The sequence below is a fragment of the Lissotriton vulgaris genome, chromosome 2_1, assembly GCF_964263255.1.
Source record: "Lissotriton vulgaris chromosome 2_1, aLisVul1.2, whole genome shotgun sequence".
In the NCBI taxonomy this organism is placed as follows: Eukaryota; Metazoa; Chordata; class Amphibia; order Caudata; family Salamandridae; genus Lissotriton; species Lissotriton vulgaris.
The window spans coordinates 345,473,325-345,496,181 of NC_141687.1; positions in this window are offsets into that span (position 1 = coordinate 345,473,325).

The window sequence follows — 22,857 nt, forward strand, 5'->3', positions numbered from 1 at the left end:
TTAGATGTGTGTCTTTCCATCTCAGCAGCGGAGCTGATCCCTCTCTCTCTCGTTCTCTTCTATGCGCTTGGGACTCTGCTCTCCCTCTATGGCTCACGATTACACGTCTGCACCGCTATGCCTCGTCTACGCTGCCATGGTTCCAGAACACTCGAACCCTCTTCTGGTCTTGGTTTCTGCCACTCCTGTATGATGTCACTACAGGACTTTCAATCACTCTCCTTCTTCACTTCAGAATTTCGATTAGCTGATGGTATCAATCTCTATGCACCAGCCTTCAGACCAACTTCTTCCGTCTTCTCCACACGTTGCTCTCTCTCTCTACTCTACTCGCTCCTTGATAATATAGAGCTCACTTTCTCTATGGAAAATTCCGGCATTAGGCCGACTCCCACCGAATTCCTGTACCAGTCCCCGGCTCCCTCCGCCTTCCGCAGTGGCCACCTGCGTATTGCGTCCAGAGCCGGGAAGACAAACACATTCCTTCGATAAGGGCCAGTCTTGACCGGTTCCTCTCTAGCGAACAACAGGATGAATTCTAAACATTACCTTTACCCTGCAAGCGCCTCCACTGTCCGAGGCAGAGATACAAAATGGCTTCTCTCTAGCTTTCAGGCCTGTAGTCCCGAGAAAACGGAAAAAGGCACTAAACCCTGTCAAAGCACATAGTTAAGCCCTACAAATGAACGCAAATGCAATTAGGACTGAAATGGTAGTAAATTATAGTCACCACCAGTCTAAAAATAGACTATAATTACCCTGTTGCTACAGCTTCTCAAAGCAATGACTGGCTTTTGTTTCAGGCAGCAACACACAATGAAGCCATTTTGGTTCGTCAAACAACGATGTTGATCTACCAAACTTGTGGAGAGCATTTCCAGTGAAAATATAAGAATAAGAGAAATTGAATTAAGCAAATAGTCGTGGTTGTGTCCTGGTTCCGTGGTTGTGGCTCACCGTCTTTGCTGAAAACTGTTTTTCAGAGCTCTGAACTGTGTGGAAATCAGATGGGGATGCAACATGGCAATGAACTGCTTCCTTTCTCTATGAAGGTTATTCGGCTAACTAAATGCTTTGAAGACAATCAGTGAGTTGAACCACTGCGGTGCAGACTGAACTGTTCAAGATAGAGTGCGGTATGATGATCATCCACCACTAGAGATCAAAGAACAGATTTGCTGGTGGCTATGTGTTACATTGCCAGACTTCGGTGAAGTAGACTACTCAGAACTTTGACTGGTGCGGGAATATGGACTGGTGCATGGCAACTAAAAAGGAAATGTACAATATTTAGGGATGCTGATGCAAATTCTTTGACAATATGGAATAGTCGGTTGGAATTCCATGATCTTGTGTGAAGAGATAAAAAACATGATATTTTGCTTTTGCTGCAACAACGATTGATTGGAGATAACTGCGTTGTGATAGCATGCCTATCCAGGGTTTCTGGGAGGTGTAAATATATTATTTTGAATATGATATTATAATCTAACTCAATGTGATTTGCTTCCAAAAACAGAAAAACTCACATGTATAGTGGAAAAATTATGACCCACTCACTGCCTGGCATGACGATATGGGAACACCGCCCAAAGTATCTAAGGAAGTAAGAAAACTTAAAATTACCATGGACGCCAACCCATCAATGAATGCCCAAGTGGACAAACTAGCAAGATCAAGCTTCATTACTATAAAAACTCTGCAACACATCTTGCCTCACCTGGCATTTCCACACAAGGTCTAGGCTACTATCTGTATATAGGCATTTATTTGGACTATATACGTGTACCTAGATATGTGTATCACTTTGTATAAACGTATATAATAATTATGTTTATTAATATATAGATATTCGTTAGTGCTGCTCAAGAAACGTACATATTACTTATGGTTATATTATTCTATATTTAACACGCATATAGGTCACTGCATAAATAAATACATTTGTATTATAACTATCTACAAATGCTACCCTATTGAATTAAAATAAAATGCAACTATAAAAACAAATAAATTAACTTAAAGTATAGCAACACTTGAAAGTCTGAGGTTATTAAATGTAACCTAACTCTACGTATATTACCATCCTTATACATATACACCTTCCATGTACTTATGTATCCGTATATGTTTATCTTTACTTATTATTCAGAATCTTCAATGCACTACCCTAGATCTCATTTAATACCTCTCTCAATATATCCTCTACCTCCACCCTCGCATTCATCCCAGATCTCATTCTTCTACTCTCTCTAATGCACTACCTTATTTTTCACTCAATATATCCTCTATCTCCACTCTCTGACTCATCCCAAACCCCAGTCTCCTACATTGGTCTCCAAAATAACCCATTCTAGAAACGTCCTTCCTTTACCCCTCCTTGCACCATCTCAAACCTCTTTTAGATCTCCCAAAAATGCCTTCCTAGACCCTTCCCTCTGACTCTTCCCCTTCCACCTCCCCGTTACTCATCCCATACCTCCTCCTACTGCTATGATTTCCCCCCAATATTTTTTAGATCCTTCCCTCATCTATCTAGTCACTGTCCTTTTCAATCCAACTAATAGACTTGCACGCCCTCTGCTCTAATTAATTTCATATTTCCCTATACTATTTTCCCACTAATCCTGCTTAGGTTTTGGAGTAGCGTGCTACCTGCCAAAGTACTTCAACACCTCATCAGTAGTAGCAAGCACTATATAAATGCAAACCCTTCCCTCCACTATCCTTTTTGAATCCAAATAACAAACTCACAGGTCTACCACTCAAATGAATTTCAAACCTCCAAATACTAGATCACCACTAACCCTTTTTGGGTTCCGGAGTAGCGTGCTACTCGCCCCCAAAAGCACTTTGAGACCTTGTCAGGGGAGGTAAGTGCTATATAAATGCAACTACAATTACAATAACAATTTTTCTAATCACCCAGATTCTAACTATGCTACACTGTTTGGTCAGTCATCTACGTTAGTGGCTATGAGCAGCTTTGATCATTTTTTCCCATCTTATATTGGGAAGGGGCTTAAATGTTAAAATCTGTAATAATACTACAACTTATGGCTAGGCGGCTCTTTCAGTCAAAGCAAGGTGTGGTGACATCAAAGGTACTGAGCTGGACAATTATCTGGGAGATTTGGATCTCATCAACGTGATGGAATATGTTGGAGCTGTAGCACGTGACCAGCCAAGTTATTGGGGATAGGTTTGTGTCAAGATATTTGAATAATAACATTATGTCCAGAGAAGTGTTGGTCACTTTTTTTGGGTGACTACAAATCTTTGTTTGCCTGTCTTAAGTTTTGGTTTCGTAAATCCACACCCTCCAGAAAATCCCACACACAACCTATTCAATCTTATACAGCTCTAAAAATGCTCAGTAGGCTTGATAATCCAAGCTGCCTATCAAGCAGCCTAATTCGGTGCTAATTTAGAATCTTTCCTTCTATGTACTCTTTCCTTCTAGACTTTGGAGGAGTTAGGGGCTTTCATTAAACATGGCCCCATGAAGACCCTGAGGGCAACTACTTTCCACCCTAAATGGTTTGACTGGAAGTGCTAACAGGCAACTGAGGGTTGCCCTAACAGCAAAGAAACCTTGAGGGACTTTAAATTAGAGGTTAATAGGGCATGCATGGCAGTCACTGCCAAAATGAAAAACCCAAGGGAATTTAGGGCTACTTCCAGGGTTTACATTAAACCCCTCAATCAGGGCGTGGCCAAGATGGCGGCGATAGCAGACGTGTAACTTCACTGCTCCCGCGGACGGCCGTTTTTCAGCACCGGTTCTGGCGCTCCGGAGTACTCAGTGCTGGACCCGTGGGCTGCCGGGACTGTGGACGGAGAGGAGTGAGGCCCGAGATCGCGTCGAGAGAGGGGAATCGCACCCGCCTGGCTGCCAGGCACTCGAGAGCTGCGGGGCGCCCATCCCCCACCGAGCCAGAAGCAAGGCCTGACCCCGAGCTCGAGAGAAGGGCCACGATACGGATCCCGGGCACCGTGAGCGCAGGGCTTGCTGGTGCACTCTGGGTGAGTCCAGCTGTGTGCAGCTTGGCGCTGTGAGCGCCGCAAGTGGAGAGCGCGGCGAGGTCCCGGGGCATCTGAGGCCCGGAGGAGTGGCGGAGCTGCGGGGCCACTAGGGGAATCCAGGGAGCCGGAATAACGGCCGGAGGTGAGGCGGAGGCGGCCTGTGACACGGCCAGTGAGTGGCGGCCTGCGCTTGAGGCAGAGGAGTGCTTCCGTGGCGAAGGGGGCGCCCTTAACAGACAGAACTGCGCAGGAAAGCTGAGGCGGACCGGGGGTACCGCATGGGCCTTGGCCACATCAGTCAGGCGAAGGTAGTGAGGCCTAGAGGTGTGTCCCGGCGCGGCGAGGCGCCATTAGGTGGCTTTGGCTGGCATCTAGGGTCACGGCTGCGGTGCGGACAGTGTCAGAACTCCATCGGACCAAGAGCCGGGGCAAGAGAGGAGGCCCACTGGCCCGAGAGCTGGGACACGGTGAGGAGGACACCGCAGGGGCCGTGGGCGGCAGTGGCGAGAGCGCCCAGAAGAGTGTGTGGCCCTCTTGGAGGTGTGAGGAGGCGCCCGGTTGCCCCAGAATTTGCGAGGCCGGGGGCGGAGGGACGACGAGAGGGTGCTAGCAGTGTGCAGGGAAGACGACCGCGCCGGACGTGGCAGGTTGGCAGTACGGACACCGCGACGGATCAGAATCGCCCTGCAGGTGCGGCAGGGAAGGGGGCTAGGCCTACAGTCCGAGGGGCCATAAGATGTCGGCTAGCAGGGGAAACCGCGGCAAGACGGTTAAAGACCTTTTTGCGAAAACACAGACCCCACCACAAAAGGACACCGCGGTCCCAGGCCCGAAGAAAATGGAGCAGAGCACAGACAACGGGTCAGAACCCATCACAAAGGCGTTTTTGGAATCCCTCTTTACTTCCCTGCGGGATGACATCCAAACCTTCAAAACAGAATTTACCAGCGAAATTAAAGAAGTCCGGCGTGAGGTGGATGTTCTAGGTGAAAGGGTGGCGGACCTTGAAACCAAAAGCGACAACAAGGACACTGAACTGGCGGCTCTACAGCAAGAAATCATCCGCCTGCACGACCAGCAGGTGGATCTTCAACTCCACATGGAAGATTTGGAGAATCGCTCGAGACGATACAACATCCGTATTCGCAATGTTGCCATGTCCGAGGCCACCCAGGACGCGTTCCGCTATGCCAGGGAGCTCTTCAATCATGTGCTGGGGCACCCATTGGACTCGACCCTCCTGCTCGATAGGGCACACAGAACGGGACATCCCAGAGCATCGACGGCGCCCCCCCCCCCAGATTTACTGGTGTGTGTCCAGGACTTTCGCACCAAGGAGGGGATACTGCAGAAGGTGCGACAGAAGCACTTGCTCTCGTTCCAGGGTACGTCACCTTTGTTGTTCCAGGATTTAGCGGCCCTCACACTACACAAGCGCGTCTTTTCAAGCCGGTCACTTCCCACCTGCAGCAAAAGAACATTCCATATAGCTGGGGCCACCCCTTCCGTCTAGTCTTTAGGCTGGAGAACAAGCAATACCAGCTCCGATCGGTTTCGGAAGCCTGCCGTCTGTTGGGAATTGAGCAGCCGGAGGACGATGACGAGACCCAGAGAGCCACCTCAGAGGCAGAGGAACACAGGTCCCAATGGTGCCAACAACGGCGGCGGAAAAGAGTGAAGAAACCTCCATGGCGGAAATTGCAGCGGGCCAGCGTGCAGCATTGGAGGCAGTGGCCATAGATGGGGGTGCTGACCCCACAGGGTGAAAGACCTACGATGATCTGGTGACATTATTACCCGTTCAAACCACGTGGCCGTTGGCAGGAGAGTGATCCCGAACGCACTAGTGAGACTACCCCGTGTTGAGAGACTTTTCCTATTCATCTCTGGATGAAGGACTACCAAAGTTTGCACCTTGGTTTCTTGGTTTCTTGGAGGGATGGGGGTTGTAATTGGTTTTTTTCATGGTGGGGAGGGGGGGTTTGTTGGTACGGGGGGAAGATTCCGGATCCAAGAGAGTGTTAGAATGAAAGAGGGCTGTGAGCCACGAAGACTAGAGGTTCCCGGGTGGTTGGGGCAACTGCGATACAGGCTATGGCTGACGTTTTGGCCAATCGATGGTGTCTCGGAGCGTGTTTGGGGGATGATTCTTTATGCCTGTGACTGAGTTGTGTGTCCTCACGCTGAATGTATGCGGGCTTAATAATCCTGTTAAAAGGCGGGCGGTGCTGTCCCTGCCAGAGAATTCTAAAGCAGATATTTGTCTCCTCCAGGAGACGCACTTGTTAGCTAAAGACTATCACAGGCTTAAGTCCCGTCACTTTCCAACGCAAGTTTTTTCCTCCGCAACCACAAAGACTGCAGGGGTGGCAATCCTGGTGTCAAGGCGATTTAAGGGGAAGATGCTACACCGAGGGACAGAGCTTAATGGGCGACTCCTGTCCTGCAGGATCTCACTGGGAACTAACACCTTCACGGTAAATGCGTTTTATGCACCAAATGAGGGACAAGAGAGGTTTTTCCACCAAGTGATTAATGAGGCGACGGCAGCACCTGATAGACACGTTCTGGTAGGCGGAGACCGTAATCTAGTTTTTGACAACCTCCTTGACAGATCAGCGCAGCGGTCCACGCAGGCAGGTACACTATCAGAAGGGGGACGGAACAGACTGACAGAGCTGGGCATGACGGACTTGTGGCGCTCCTTCCACCCGGGTGACCGGGACTACATGTACTACTCCAGCGCCCACAAAACCTATGCGCGCCTAGATTACTTTCTAACATCTACCTCGTTTAGAGCGCTAGCGTCTAGTGTGGAGATAGGAGCAGCAGCGCTTTCTGATCATGCACCTCTCACTGCAGTGTTCGCCTTTCCGCCGGCTGGGCACAGCGCGCGTTGCTGGAGATTGCGGGACACGTTATTGCACAGACAAGAGGTAGTGGCCAAAATCAAGGGAGCTATAGCTGAATATCTGGTGCACAACCCGCCAACAGACCATTCCCATGCGACTCATTGGGCGGCACTCAAATCGGTCATATGGGGCGAATTCATTGCAATCGCGGAGGCAGAAAATGCGGAGAGGGCCCGTAAGAGGGAAGAGCTCTCTTCCCGTACGAAAGAATTGGAACAGGTACACCAAAGGACGGGGGCGCCGCGGGTGTGGAGACAGTTGCGCGTAGCGCGCCAACAGTTGGCAGCACTAGACCAAGATAGGGCAGAATATGCGTCACTGTGGGTGCGACATGCGTACTACTGCTGGGCCGTGCTCTCCGTGAGCAGCAATAGCGACACACGTTGCAGGAGATCCACACGCAGAGAGGGGAAATAGTAACCGAGGATGGAGCCATAGCGAAAGCCTTCTGCGACTTTTATACTGCACTGTACGAGGGGGCTCAACTAGATCCGGCGTACAGTGCTGCCTTCCTGGACTCAGTGTCCCTACCGGCTTTATCGACAGAGCAGTCGAAGCTCCTTGACAGGGAGATCCGTCCTGAGGAGGTTATTGCGGCCATTGCGCACCTCAAACTAGCCAAGGTGCCGGGACCGGATGGCCTCACCGCCACCGTTTACAAAACTTTCTGCCCCCAGGTTGCACCATTACTGACTGCTCTCTTCAATTCCTTCTCAAACCCCGGCGCCATCCCGAGGGACCTGATGGGTGCCATGATATCAGTCATTCCCAAACCGGGGAAGGACCGAGCACAATGTGGGGCCTACCGCCCTATATCATTGCTTAATGTGGATCTAACGCTCTTCACCAGTATACTGTCGAAACGGTTAGGCCCACTTATGCAGGGTCTGATTGACCCGGACCAAGCCGGCTTTATCCCGGAGCGATAAACGGTTGATAATACCAAAAGGGTGCTCCACTTAGTGGAACGGGCCTCTAGATTACCGGGAGAGTTCATGATGTTGGCGATCGATGCGGAGAAGGCCTTCGATCGTGTCCATTGGCCGTACTTGGAACAAGTGCTCATCAAGGCAGGGTTAGGAGCAAAATTCCGCACGTCGATTCTAAATTGCTATACCTTCCAACAGACCATTCCCATGCGACTCATTGGGCGGCACTCAAATCGGTCATATGGGGCGAATTCATTGCAATCGCGGAGGCAGAAAATGCGGAGAGGGCCCGTAAGAGGGAAGAGCTCTCTTCCCGTACGAAAGAATTGGAACAGGTACACCAAAGGACGGGGGCGCCGCGGGTGTGGAGACAGTTGCGCGTAGCGCGCCAACAGTTGGCAGCACTAGACCAAGATAGGGCAGAATATGCGTCACTGTGGGTGCGACATGCGTACTACTGCTGGGCCGTGCTCTCCGTGAGCAGCAATAGCGACACACGTTGCAGGAGATCCACACGCAGAGAGGGGAAATAGTAACCGAGGATGGAGCCATAGCGAAAGCCTTCTGCGACTTTTATACTGCACTGTACGAGGGGGCTCAACTAGATCCGGCGTACAGTGCTGCCTTCCTGGACTCAGTGTCCCTACCGGCTTTATCGACAGAGCAGTCGAAGCTCCTTGACAGGGAGATCCGTCCTGAGGAGGTTATTGCGGCCATTGCGCACCTCAAACTAGCCAAGGTGCCGGGACCGGATGGCCTCACCGCCACCGTTTACAAAACTTTCTGCCCCCAGGTTGCACCATTACTGACTGCTCTCTTCAATTCCTTCTCAAACCCCGGCGCCATCCCGAGGGACCTGATGGGTGCCATGATATCAGTCATTCCCAAACCGGGGAAGGACCGAGCACAATGTGGGGCCTACCGCCCTATATCATTGCTTAATGTGGATCTAACGCTCTTCACCAGTATACTGTCGAAACGGTTAGGCCCACTTATGCAGGGTCTGATTGACCCGGACCAAGCCGGCTTTATCCCGGAGCGATAAACGGTCGATAATACCAAAAGGGTGCTCCACTTAGTGGAACGGGCCTCTAGATTACCGGGAGAGTTCATGATGTTGGCGATCGATGCGGAGAAGGCCTTCGATCGTGTCCATTGGCCGTACTTGGAACAAGTGCTCATCAAGGCAGGGTTAGGAGCAAAATTCCGCACGTCGATTCTAAATTGCTATACCTTCCCCACAGCGTCGGTAAGGGTAAATGGCTGCTCATCACCCACATTCCCCATCGAACACGGAACTCGGCAGGGGCGTCCGCTCTCACCCCTGCTCTTCGTGCTGTATATGGAACCTCTGGCGCAGGCCATGCGTATGAATCCGACCGTTAGAGGAATTAAATTCGGGGCATATATCCACACGATAAGTTTATATGCTGATGACGTCCTGCTCTCTTTTGCCTCCCCTGCGACATCTTTACCGGCTGGCGTGACAATCTTGGATGCATTTGCAAAGGCTTCTGGTTTTAAAGTTAACATGGCAAAGTCAGTAGCCCTCTATCTTTCCCTGGAGGCACAGACGCGGGCTTCGCTGGAAGCGCAATTCCCCTTCCGATGGGCGGACGGTGCAGTCCCCTACCTGGGCATTCAACTGGCGGCCACACTGCCGGACACGGTGCGTATCAATTACGCTAACCTTAGTCACACTATTCGTACGGAGGTCGGGCGGTGGCGGCATCTCCCGCTCTCCTGGCTAGGCCGAGTGGTGGCGGTAAAGATGACGATTCTCCCGCAAATTTTGTACGTTTTTCGGGCTATCCCGCTTTGCCCCCCGGAGGGGTGGATCCGTCGCACACAATCGGAGTTGGCCCAGTTCGTTCGGAACGGGAAGCGGCCCAGGCTCAAGCTGAGGTTAGCGATGCTTCCTCCGGAAGGCGGTGGTTTGGGCCTGCCGGACTTACAACTCTATTACCAGGCGACCCAGCTCCGGACCCTTGTGGAATGGAGCAAATGGGAATCGGAACAACATTGTTGTTCCAGGATCAGGCGGTGGCGGGGTGTCCGTTACAGGGAGGGGGCGAAATATGTGGAGCTGTGGCAGCCTTTTCTGTCCCTGCTAGCCACCGAATTTCGAGAAGTAACCTGTCCTTGGTATTTAAGGTTGCTCTGCTTCTCACATGTGAATAACGGAACTGTATAAATGTGTGGGGTGGTATGTATGGGGTGGGAGGTTGGATCCGGAAGGTGGGAGAGGGGTGGAGGGTTAGGGAATAGTTCAGGGGGGTGGGTTGAAGTTACGTTTCTTTCCTTTTGTGGCTCTAAAAGCACTGGACAAACTCTGCTGGTTGGGCTCGCAGCTCCCAAAGCTTATCGGACAAAGTGACTTTTTCGTAAGGTGGAGCTCTGCTGATATTGCTATAACATTGGGCGCATTGTTATCTGTACAGTACCTTGATATTTCTCATCTGTGTGTAAGAGCCTTTCTTTTTGCAATAAAAAGATTTAATTCTAAACCCCTCAATCAAGCCCCTAGCCCCTTTGCTGCCATATTAGTACCACTGCATGGGTTGATCACTTCTCAGCGCTGTAGAGAATCGAGGAGGCTGGATCCCAGTTTACGGTCCTGGAAGATAAAGATGTCTCTGGTTTTAAGTTGACAATTATGGTTGACTAAGTTAAGGAGGCAATTGATCTCTTCCTAGATCACAAGTCACCGGGTCCTGATGGTATGCCAATTGACTTGGTCAAGTGCAACATTGAACTTTGGGTGCCCTTTTTGAGTAACCTACAGAACAAACTAGATGGTAATAATCTTCCAGGTTCTTACACTTGATCCATAACTGTACCCATCTTTAAAAAGGGTGAGCGGGAGACCTAAGATTTTATTGCCTGCTATCACTCATTGATACCTTGGTCAAAATAATCAGTAGAGTAATATATAATAGAATGTGTAGTTGTGCGCAAACAACGTTTTACTCCCAACTCAATATGGTTTCAGGGAACGGCTGGGAAACCTGTATTTAATTTTAGGCACGTATACTAAATCAAGGGTCCCAAATGTAATCATATTATCGGCCAGGAATATAGAGATTGTTTAGATATAAAAATCAAAGTCATAAACCAGTGTCTGTTGATGTCCTTTTGGCTAAATGAAACTGCCTCCATCTCAGTATTGCGTCTTGATAGCTGTTGTGCATGCAGTGCTAACAATGTACTCTCTAGGTAGAGCTTATACGAGTGAAAAGAAGCTGTTCTGGTGAGGCTCAATGTTAAGAAGGGGCTGATGAGATATGTGGATCAGGGGAACTTGATAAGATACTGATGAAATGTGTGGACCAGAAGAGCTGTAGGAATAAACTGTTGGGAGCTAGAAGAAAAGCTAATTGCGAAGTTAGATCAACTTTATTTAGCTGTGACAGTAAAAATGTGCATATGAAATAAGCTGAGTCAGATCTGGGGGTTAGATTGAGAACAGGATATTTGAATCAGAGTGATCAATTTTAAGACATTGTAAACAAGAATTTGGCATTGATTACAGGGCGTTAATAGGCTTATAAGACCTTATATCTGTGAAGCCTCTTATTACATTCTTGATGGCAGAAAATACCAGAGATATAGCGGCCTGTAGTTTATCATTACACTGCACAACTTATACATAGATTATTACATGTTGGCACTATACCAGACATGTTAGGATGCATCTCCCAACAACAATCCGGCTGGGAGTTTAAAACATTGCACTCTAGAAATTTCTTTTGTTTGACGTCACAAGTAAACATGGAGACCGTTTTTATGTAAACGGACTACTTTTTGGAGAACTCACTTTGAAAAGTAGACTCGTTTTCCACTGGCTATTACGAAGCTCTTAACGTTTTTTTAGTGTCCTAGTGAGACATAAAACATGGAGTTCATTGGACAGCACTCTGAGGCCTTCCTCTGAAAATACTGATTTAATACCCAACATTAAGGAGCACTGGCATCCTTATGGTACCACCTAATTGGGTCTTTGTGGCATTTTATGATTTCCACTTTGAAATGAGTGAAATACTGATGGTGTGGGGAATATGCTTTACATATTCTGTTGCAACAAGATGTAGGCACTAATTTATAGTTTAGCAAACATGACAGATATCTTGTCTGCCTTATTACAAGTGCATTACAAACTAATGTACGTGTCATAAGGCAGTTGTGATATCTGCCACCTTTGTAACAAAGTACACATCCGCCAAACTCTAAATCAGAACCTTAGGCAGGAGATACAAATCTGGGAAGGGTGCGATAGGCAGACAATGTGCGATTGTCAGCTAAAAGGCAGACAAGAAGTTGGAAGTTCTGGGTGGCCCCACACTTCATTGCACTGGTCACTGCTGAAGAATGGGCACTGAATGCTTCCACTGTGCATGGTACTCAATGAGTATTGCTCCACTGCAGTCATTCTTGTCTTGTTCAAGTGACTCGTTACTACCATTGAAGTAGTTGAAGGAACACATCCTAAACTAAATTTCTATAATAGAAGATTAATTTTACAAACCTACCAGAAAAAAGAGTATTTCTGTTTCGGTCTCTGGGCCACAAAGGCCAAATTATTTGTCATTCGATTGCTGTGGCAGAAGGAAGACATTTGATTGATATTGTCATAGGCTTTTAAAAGTTCTCAAAAACCATGCCTCAAAAAGAGTGTGAGATATACTTCACAGTCTTTAGCAGGAAACTTGTGTAGAATGAGTAAATTGTGAACAGGTAATGTGTTCAAAGAACTGGATGGGAACTGCAGATTTGGAGAACTAAGGGGTGAACTGAACAAATCATCACTTATCAATTGTTAAAGAATTATTATGGATACTGAAATAGGGTCATTATACTGCATGTAGGGTTGAGTTAATGTGTGCAAAGATGGTGAATAAGGAAGTGATGGCTCAAGAGGCAGTTCTCAAGCGCAAGTGTGGTGGTATAGAGGAAACTCCTTTCTTGTATGAAGAAGGCAGAGGAAAGTCATATCCAGGGGGAAACCCTTCAAATGTTTTCCCTGTGGAAATCATTTCTAGGTCTTTTCAAATGAAGATTTAAACAATTTGCTGAAATAAAAGTTAACTGTTGGTGTTGACAAACTATAGGGCATTTTGAGCATGTTTAATAAAATTTATATTTTGAGGGTAAATATGATGTGAACAATTTTTCCCCAAAATGCTGTACTGAGAATGGTGCAGGCTCAGGTTCCTTTAATAATATAACCCTGGTATTCTAGCCATCTTAGCAGGTACATTAAACCCTCGGCCCTCTAGCAAAGGAAAACATTGTTGAACAACATAATGGCTGGATTGGAAGTATTGATCAATGGTAGAATCATTGTACCTTGACATCACAGGTCATGATGCATTATAATAGAAGAGCAATGGAGTAACTAAAAGAGCACCAACGCTTAAAAGAGAAGTGACACATGAAAAAATGGGTCATCACAGAGAGGTGTACGTAAATGCCTTCAAAATCATCATCTAAACTAGCATCGTCTGGGTTAGTAATCCTACACCAAAGTCCATCCCTATCTGGCCCAAAGATCATATGTGCATATCACTAGCCACAGCAACATGATGCCTTCCCGCCACCATCAGTGCAGAGTTGCAATTTTCAAATCTATTCACATCTCCATAATCTGAAACCTAGCTTTCAAAATTAAACAAAAACATAATTTAGTGATCAATGTGTTGATATCCTTGTGTGTCTCCTGAATAACAAGCAATCAGGCTTAACGTAATGTCTTATCGCACGTAGTGCTTCCTGTTCTTACTAATGCCCATCCAATATGCTTCCAGGTAAAGAAATTGGATTATCATATGAAAAGGATACACATTTGCCATTTTACATTTGGGAAAAAATGTCTTAGTAGGGATAATCTACTTATATTCTTGAAGACATAATACAAGTTGGTATAGAAGTGTTGCTTCTTCATCTCAGGAAAATGTCCATTTGGAGCCACTCGAGGGAAGAGTTCCATTCTTCGGTGTTTGTTTTCATTTACAAAACCTTCTTCCTTCTGCCTTATGCCGGTGATACATGTTGGTTAAAAAGTATTTGTAAACCATAATAATATATTGCGCATGGTTGGATGAAACCCAAATTGTAACCAATAGCTGTCCATATCTTTATAGTGGTACACATCCCTGTTAATATTTCCCTAATGTAGCTAGGGAAAGATAGTTGGATTAAATAAATTTGCAATGTAAATTATCTGAGAAAGCAGAGTAAAAATCATGACTTCAAATGATGCAGTTACAGATGGCCTATGACACATGGAACTGAATATAGACCCAGCTTCTGTGTAAGAAAGACTTAGGCAGTTAGCCAGGACTCTGAAGCAATGGACACTCAGGGATGAGCTCTTCCACGGATCCTCTTCCACATCTGCCACATCTGCACGATCCCATTAAACTGCATCTTGATTATCCATCAAAACAGACAACATATGTATGCAGATGACATTAATATATACTCAAAACTTTAGGAAGGATGTGGTGACCTTAAGAAAGAGGACCTCCCGCACCACATTAGAGCCTCCTCGTTGCTTCCCCAGTTCCACAAGAGGCTTAAGACTTGGTTCTTCGATTAACTTCAGGAGGAGACAGCTGTCAGTCACCTGCAAAGTGCCTGGATACACTCATGTGTGATTAGTGCACTATACAAAGACACATAACATCATTCACCAGATGGTTCCTTAAAATCTTGACAATCTGAGATGCTTAAAGAAAAGCTTGATTATATTATATGTATGATATATTTCAAACTATTGAGGGCTTAGGTACAATGGTATGCATAGCTGCTTAGTGGTCCCGGGTCATGCGTGATCTTCAGCCAGTGATGGATTTTTAACCCACATCACTGTGCATTCTGGGACATGCATATTACCTGACCCCGATAGACGATTGGAAGTAAAACTCATTGCTTGCAATTGACTGCTACCGCCTAAAAACGAAGCCTTCACATGAAGACAGTGTTTTGGAACTACTTGACACAGATATGAATGGCATGGTGGAGAGGTGTGAGGGCAGCGAAGAGCTAAAAGGTGACACGAAGAAGTAGGGACTTAAATCAGGAAATGTATTAAACGATGACTGTGCGGGGAATTTGAAAGAAGTGGAGGTAATCTTTCAGGGAATTATGGAGAGAGGATGAAGAGGAGGGAAATGGGCCAGGAACCACTGAGATGAGAGAAAAAAGCGGAAGTCTTGGCATATTGAAGTGGAGAAAAAACATGAATGGGGGAAAAATTGAGAACACCTTCTTAAAACAGATGCTATTTGTGGAGGCAGGGCGGCTTTCACTGCCGGCCATGTCGACGTCCTGCGTTTTTACTTCCAGTGGCAAATTTGACTCAAGCCTGCTATTGCCATTAGACTTCAAGTGAGCAAAGATGGCAGGGGTCCTTGGTGCCTCACCCCCATCACATGAAGCACAGAAGTAACTAAACAGAGACTAAAATAGCTCAGGCACTTCGGATCAGCTAAAAATAGTTTGTAGGTCAGTGAACTCTGCCTTGAAGATATCTCAGTGCATGTCATTGCTCCAGCTGCAGTCACCCTTTGTAGACCCTCATTACGAGTGCCTCGGAGGGCGGGTTTATTGCATCTGATAAAAGGCGACACCATGGTGTCAGAATATAGCACCTTTTACAAGGTCTAGCAATGGGGAATAACATGCATTTTTTTGTTGCATACAGCACCAAAATATGCTTGTAATCACCCCGCACAGATCACCTGTTAAATGGCACCTTCTAACAGTTAACGGGGGTTCTGACTTCTTTTAATTGGTACCCCTGTGTAAACTAGTGTTTGCGCAGGGAGCCCAAAATAACGAGGCATTTGCAGTGGAGGCAGGAGATCTTTGAATTGCGCCAGAGCACAACAAAGACGTCGATTCAACAAAATACCAAGGGCAGCAGAAATGACATCACAAACTCTTTGACCCTCAGTGACATCACAGAGCCGTTACCTTAACCACCACCCTCCCACCTTTCAACAGCATCATATTCACTGCATAGGGGCTTTGTTCGAGAGAGCAGCGAAGACACCATAAGAAGAAAGGGTTCTTCCTTCCCTGCTTACTTTTGGGTAGCAAGGGCAGTGCCTTTGGGTAGGCAGTTGCTACCCATAATAGACATGCATGGGGTCATGGTGAAACTCTGAATTGTAAATATGGGAAGACCTTGCTGAGGCCGGCTAGGACATTACACCTACAGTAACACAGGCTTGCATTCTTGCAGGAGCAGCAGACCTGCCAAATTAGGGTTCTATCTCTGTGTCATCAACGACACTACAGACAAATCCTGGGCTTTTGTGCGAAAACCTAATTCATTCCAGATGTTGTAGCCTTGCTTTGCTTCTATTGAGCTAGTTAGACCAATACACCTGCTAACTATGATATGTAACGTGAAAGCCCAGTATGGTAAACTGTGTTCGTAATAACATGGAGTGAACCGGTCATCCTACTTGCAAACAACCCTTAAAGAGGAGCTGTCACAACACCTCTGCAGTGACATGTAGAGAACAATTCCCATCCTTGCGCATGGTGCCTTAAATTTTATGGAAAAGAAGGCAACTGTTACCAGAAAGGGTGTAGCCAGGGAATAAAAATATCCTCCAGTTTGAACCAAAGCTCTTATTGCATCAAGGAAATGAAGCAAATCAGCCTCCCTAGAAGAGCCCCCTTGCCTCTTCTATTCATTCATCCTTCTAACCAGTCATGGTCGGTGCATGTAAGGGCAGTGGAGCGGTGGAGCGGGGCGGGGGGAGGGAGTCGACAGACAGAATAGGTTTTATTTGTTTATTTAATTTGACCTTTGCCGTCGTCTGTCACCTTAACCCCTCCCACCCTGTCACACCCCTGCCCCACCGTGCTTACCTGCGCCAGCCGCCGCTGCTTTCAACTTTCCATCCACCCGCTGATATTGACTATTTCACCTTTAAATTGTCGTTAATTCTTTCATCCTTCATTCCATCTTTCACCATTCCATCCATCTATCATCCATGTATGCATTCATCCATATATATCCTTTGACGCCTTTGATTTACACATTCATCAATAAAGCCTTTCATCCATCAATTGATACTTTTGGGTTATCCAACCATTCTGATTTACATTTACTCTGCCATCCTTTCACCGGTCCATCCACCGATCCATTCACCCATTAATCCACCCAATCATTCATCCACCCATCCATCCTATTATCATTCCTTCCTTTCAACCTTCCATCCTTCTTTCCATTTTCTGTTATCTACCCATGTTTCTTTCTTTCTTCTTGCGTTAATTTTGAGCTAAATATGAGTCCCATAAAGAACCCCACCCCCACTGTACCTGCTAAAGCAGGGGATTCACGACGACCCTGCTAAACAGAGAAAAAACACAGTGACTAATTGCAGGCAGATAGCTGAAATACAAGGCAGCAGGCATTTGACAATAGTAATATACTTTCAGAGGGAGCAAGGACTGACATTCTGGGAGCTCCTGAGTCCCAGGCAATCACAACAAGAAAGGCAGACAGGAAGGGCCAGCCTCGATACCGCGATCTCGAGGAACAGCTGGTAATTTTAAAACAGTTGAATGCTGTGGAACAAGAGGAAAATTGGTGGGTTGCATCCTGCAAAATTTAGTGCTAAAAATCTAACAGGTTGATACGAGGAATGGCATACCGAAGTCTGATCTATGTATAACTTGTTCCCAAATTGCAAAACAAAAAGAAGGGCAGGTGAACATGGCGGGCATAGGATGATAATGGTCAGAGGAACTTTTCTTCAGTCCAAAATGCTCCTGACTTCTCGAATGATGCAACCAACTCCACAAGGTCTCCAGTTGGTTTCTAAATCAATCAGTAATCTTATAAAGCCCGACTACTCACCCATGAGGGTCTCAGGGTACTTAGTGGGTTGGGTGGGGAGGTTGGGTCTGAGGTTCAGTCTAAGAGCCAGGTCTTCCTGAATTGCGGCAGTGATGGTGATTGCATGAGGTGCAGAGGCAGGGAGTTCCAGGTCTTCACAGCGAAGTAGCAGAAGGATTTTCCTCCAGCCATGGTCTTGCTGATCATTGGATGGTGGCCAGGGCCAGTTTGGTGTGGCGGAGATGTCTGATGGGAGTGTAGAAGGAGAGGCGGCGGTTGAGGTACGCAGGTCCGGTATTGTGGAGGGCTTTATAGGCGTGCGTGAGAAGCTCCAAGGTGATTCTTTTGTTGACAGTTAGCCAGTGAAGGTCTCTCAGGTGGCTGGTGATGTGGGTGCAGTGTGGGATGTTAAAGAGTCTGGTGAGGTGTTCCGAACAGTCTACAGTTTTTTGGGGAGTTTCTGGGTGGTGCCGGAATAGAGTGTTTTGCTGTAGTTGAGTCTGCTGCTGATGAGCGCATGGGGTGACCGTTTTCCTGGACTTGGACTAAAGCTACCAACAGGCCTCATGCTTAAGGCTTTCCACTATAAGGACCCAAAGACAAATAGCACCCTCTGTTAAGAAGAGTTCTAAATTTAATCCAGCACACATATCTACAGAACCTGGGTGTTTTGGATGCTCTAGGTCAAGGAAGCGCAGGGTATAAGGAACCCCTTTCTGAACCAACTCAGCAGAGATAAGGCCAGCTGAGCTTCCTGTTCACTCAACAAAGCAGTCATGATCCATACTTTGGGAATTAAGGGCCTGACAGTTCACACCTGCCTTCTGGAAGCAGTTTCATAGATCTTCATAAAGCTTAATAATATTTGAAGCCCCCTGTTCCTAAACTCTCAGAGTTTTTTTAACACAGTATAATTGAAACACACTCTTCATGCCAAGTTGGCCGAACTAGGCTACACTCTCACTGTGAAGGAGTGGGCCCGGCAATTGGAAAAAAGCTTTAGCATTTAATAAAGCACACCACCCAATCAAGAGCTCTAGAAATAAAAATAATAAGTAAATAAATAAATAAAATAAAGAAGTGGGCATTGGGGACCCGGAAGCTGGTATATGCTGAGATTGTGGTCCATTGGCCCGCTGTCTTCTCTGCACGTCCTTCCTCTGCACCAAGGCAGGGCCCATTTCCATCTACTCCAGGCAGGCCCTGATCTCTCATCTACGCAGTTTCTGCTCCCCTCTTCTAGGTGATGTTAGTCAATTTCCAAGAGTTCTAATCTACACTTTTCCCATCACTTGTTATCCCCTCTGATGCCTTACAGCACCACAAACCCTTTGTTGATACCATTTGCAGGGAAAAACCAGACACTTTCGTCTGCAGCACTTTCTGCCCCACCCCCCTAAAAAAACACAATTTAGCTGTATTTTGGCAAATTTCTGGGTCGCCTCCAGGGGAATCAACAAACTCTGGGTACCTTTAAAATCCCCATGATGTTGGTAGAAAAGGACGCAAATTTGGCGAGGATACCTTATGTGGTCAAAAAGTTACAGGGGCCTAAGCGCGAACTACCCCAAGTAGCCAAAAAAAGGCTTAGCACAGGGTGCGGGGAAAGGCCTAGCAGCAAAAGGTACTCTATAGCGCGGGGATGCCTCCGGGTCACCAGGCGCTTTATAAATTTATAAATAAATAAATAAATAAATAATAGCTGCCCAATGAAGCCTAAAGGTGGCTACTTTCAACCCCAACGAAGCACCGTCTTGCAGAAACACAATCACATAAAATAAATCAGAAGTAGGGTCTAAGCCTTTACCCTGACACCACTTAGGATTTATTAGTAGGCGAGTGCCTAGAAGCTTGCAGAGTCTGAGTCAACCTAGCTGGCACTCTCTTATGCAGCAAGCCTAGCCGTTCTACCTCCAGGCTGCTAACCATATCCTGGACAGAACATCCCTCTGCAATGCTGGGAACAGCAGCGGGGAGGGATTCAGAGGCAACATCCACTCCTCCGCGTGCTTCACGTGCACAGGAAGAGGATACCAAAAGAGGCAGGACCAAGCAGGGCAATCAAAATTACAGATGCTCTCTCCTTCCTCACTCTGAGCAGGAAACTGAGAATTTGCAGAAAGGGAGGAAAGGCATTAAGTAGACCCCAAGGCCACCTGAATGACAAAGAGCATCCACTGTCCAAGCCAGAAACCCCTTTGACCTTGAACAAAACTTCGGCACTTTGGCATTGAGAGAGCTCGCAAAAAGATCCATCACTTTGACTCCTCACCAAGATGTAATTTCTACAAACATCTCCTGTTGAATACAAAAATCCTACTGAGATGGTGTGCTAGAGTATTGGATACCCCCTGGATGTGCATTGCAGATACCACCAACAGTATAGAGTCCGCCCAATGAAACAGCTTGCATGCAACCTTTGCTAGGGAAAGAGACCTAGGGCCCGATGTAGGTAAATCTATATTTACCACTTCATAAATACCGAATCATACCGATTCGGTATTTATGAAGTGGTAAATTAGAGGGGGGGAGATGTAGGTATTTCAGATTCGGTAAATACCGAATCTGTAAGATTCGGTATTTACCGATTCTGTAAATACCGAATCGGTATCCCCCATTGATTCCTATGGGCCTTGAAGCCCATAGGAATCAATGGGCATTACCGATTCGGTATTTACCGAATCGGTAAATACCGATTCCAGCAAGGGTGCAGGGGGTGTCACTTTGACACCCTCTAGCACCCCCAATACTGGCTTGTGTGCCATGTGGCACACAGACATGCCCTAAGGGCATGTCTGTCTGTCACATGGCATAGGTGTGCATGCACACATTTGCATGAACACCTGGATTCGGTATTTTAACACCCAATTAGATTGGGTGTTAAAATACCGAATCTGAAAGGCCTGTGGGACTCAGAAGAGTCCCACCTACATCTGGAAGATACCGAATCGGTAAAAATACCGATTCGGTATTTTACAGATTCGGTAAATTTACCGATTCGGTAAATATACCGAATAGGTAAATACTGGCCCCCTACATCTCAAAGTGCCAAATACCGGTCGGAAACGGCCGATTTCGGCCGTTTCCGACCGGAATTTGCCACCTACATCGGGCCCCTAGTCCCCCAACGGTTAACATAAACCTTTACTGTAACATTGTCTTTATTATCATGACAACTACCCTCTTCAGATACAGAGAGAATGCTCTCAGAGATAATGGGACTAAAAACCCCATATCGGATGTACCCCCATCCATGCCCCTCCAACCCGAAGGACTGACATCTGTTGTGATAATTTTGGGAGCAGGAAGGGAGAGGGGGATTCCTTTCAGGATATGCTCCTTTTCCAGCCACCAACACAGGTCCCTGCTGACCTGAGGAGAGAATAGAATCTGAAAGGACAGAGTTTGACAAATGGGAGATCAATAAGCCAGGAGTGAGCCTCCTGAACAGGCTGCGCCAAAAGACACAAAGTGCAGGCTTGAATTTTTGCAACTCTTACGTCTGGCAAGGTGACAAACCACAAATCTATACGAAGTGTTCCTCCAGTAAACTCACGATCTTGCTCTGGCAAAAGGTTGGATTTTCCTTAATGTATAAAAAAAACGTGGCCAGAAAAATGGCATAACCACCCCATTTGTTTGCAAGCCCAAAAACTTGGTGGGAGCATGAACCAGCTAATCGTCCACGTAGAAATGAAGGAAGGTCTCTTGGCTATGAGCCAACACCAGAAAAGCAACAAGAAAGTAGCCTGGTCCCAAATCAATGTTTGTGTGCCATGTAGAGCCTAGAACCTAGAGTCCATTAGTGACACTTAAGTGAAAACAATGAGCTAGAAAAAATCCCATCAGCCCACCCATTTGGTGGAGTATCGTCACGTGGGAGATGTATCATGAATCCAAATCTTAGTCAAGGCATCCAATGTTGGTGCAAAAGATGGATTCTGTAGATATAGTCTTAGCCCACAGTGTTTCACTGGTGATGCCAATGGAGTGCAGTGCAGGTGAAAAAAGTGCAAGTGAATATAAAATTGACTCAAAGGACCAAAAATGAATTTATTGAGTATGGTGCTAGGGTCAAGATTAAAACAACAGAGCCCGATAGTTTTAAATAATAACTATATCGGGGCGTGATGTGGTGGGGTCGACATGTTTCAGCTAGATGGACATTTGGTCCTAGCTTTCTTCAGGACCTAGTGAATACTGCGACTGCAAATGAAATGTGAATTACAGAAAAATAGATGAACTTGTACACTTATAATGGATAAATCCTACCAGTCACTCTGAGCCCAGATGTATACTAGTGGCAATCCAATCATGCGGTCTTTCCTAAAACAAAAAAGAAAGAGTGTACAGCTCTATCAATGGTGTATAATGGTATCTAGGATACAACAGACTAAACAAGCACACAAACAAAACAGAGGAGAAATTCTTCTCAGTAGGTAGTAGTCATAAGGTACTACTTGGTATTCTGTGTATAAATCACAATACATTCAAAGATATATTAACTCACCCAGCTTTTTGTGGGATTGAGCCTCACCTCACCCGGCATCCACTCGGGAAAAAGGAGGCCCCGCTCTGTTAGAATGGAAATAAAATATGCACCTCAGAAAAATATCAAAGGTACTAGGGTCCATATGGTCACCTACTTCCAATATTAATCTAACTAAATCTAGTTGTGAAAGAAAGAGACTCAACCTCATTAGAACATAAGACATAAACTATGCAGGGTTTGTATAAAAAGAGCAAGCCAAACCTAGGTAACTGTATAAAAAAGTGTGGCTTGGGAGCATGGCAATAAGATGACAGAAATGTCAAATCACATAGTATCTATTTGCAGATCCTAAAAAGTAGACTGGGAGTCATAGCAAAGAGCATCCTACCTCTCCGTCGGTACCTCAGCTCCTACGTCCGAGTGGAAGTGGAGGTAACTGACCAGAAGCTCACATGGCCTTTTATACCCCACCAAATTGGATAATTGCCTGCAGCTGTCGAAAGAGCCTTCGTTGTGTTGCTAAGCTGCGGGGTCTTGGTGTTAAGAACACACTCGCGCCGCCTGAAAATGCTGATTTAGAGCGCATGCGCAATACACGCGAAGCGTTGTGTATTGAGAAACGCTCGCGTCACCTAAAGT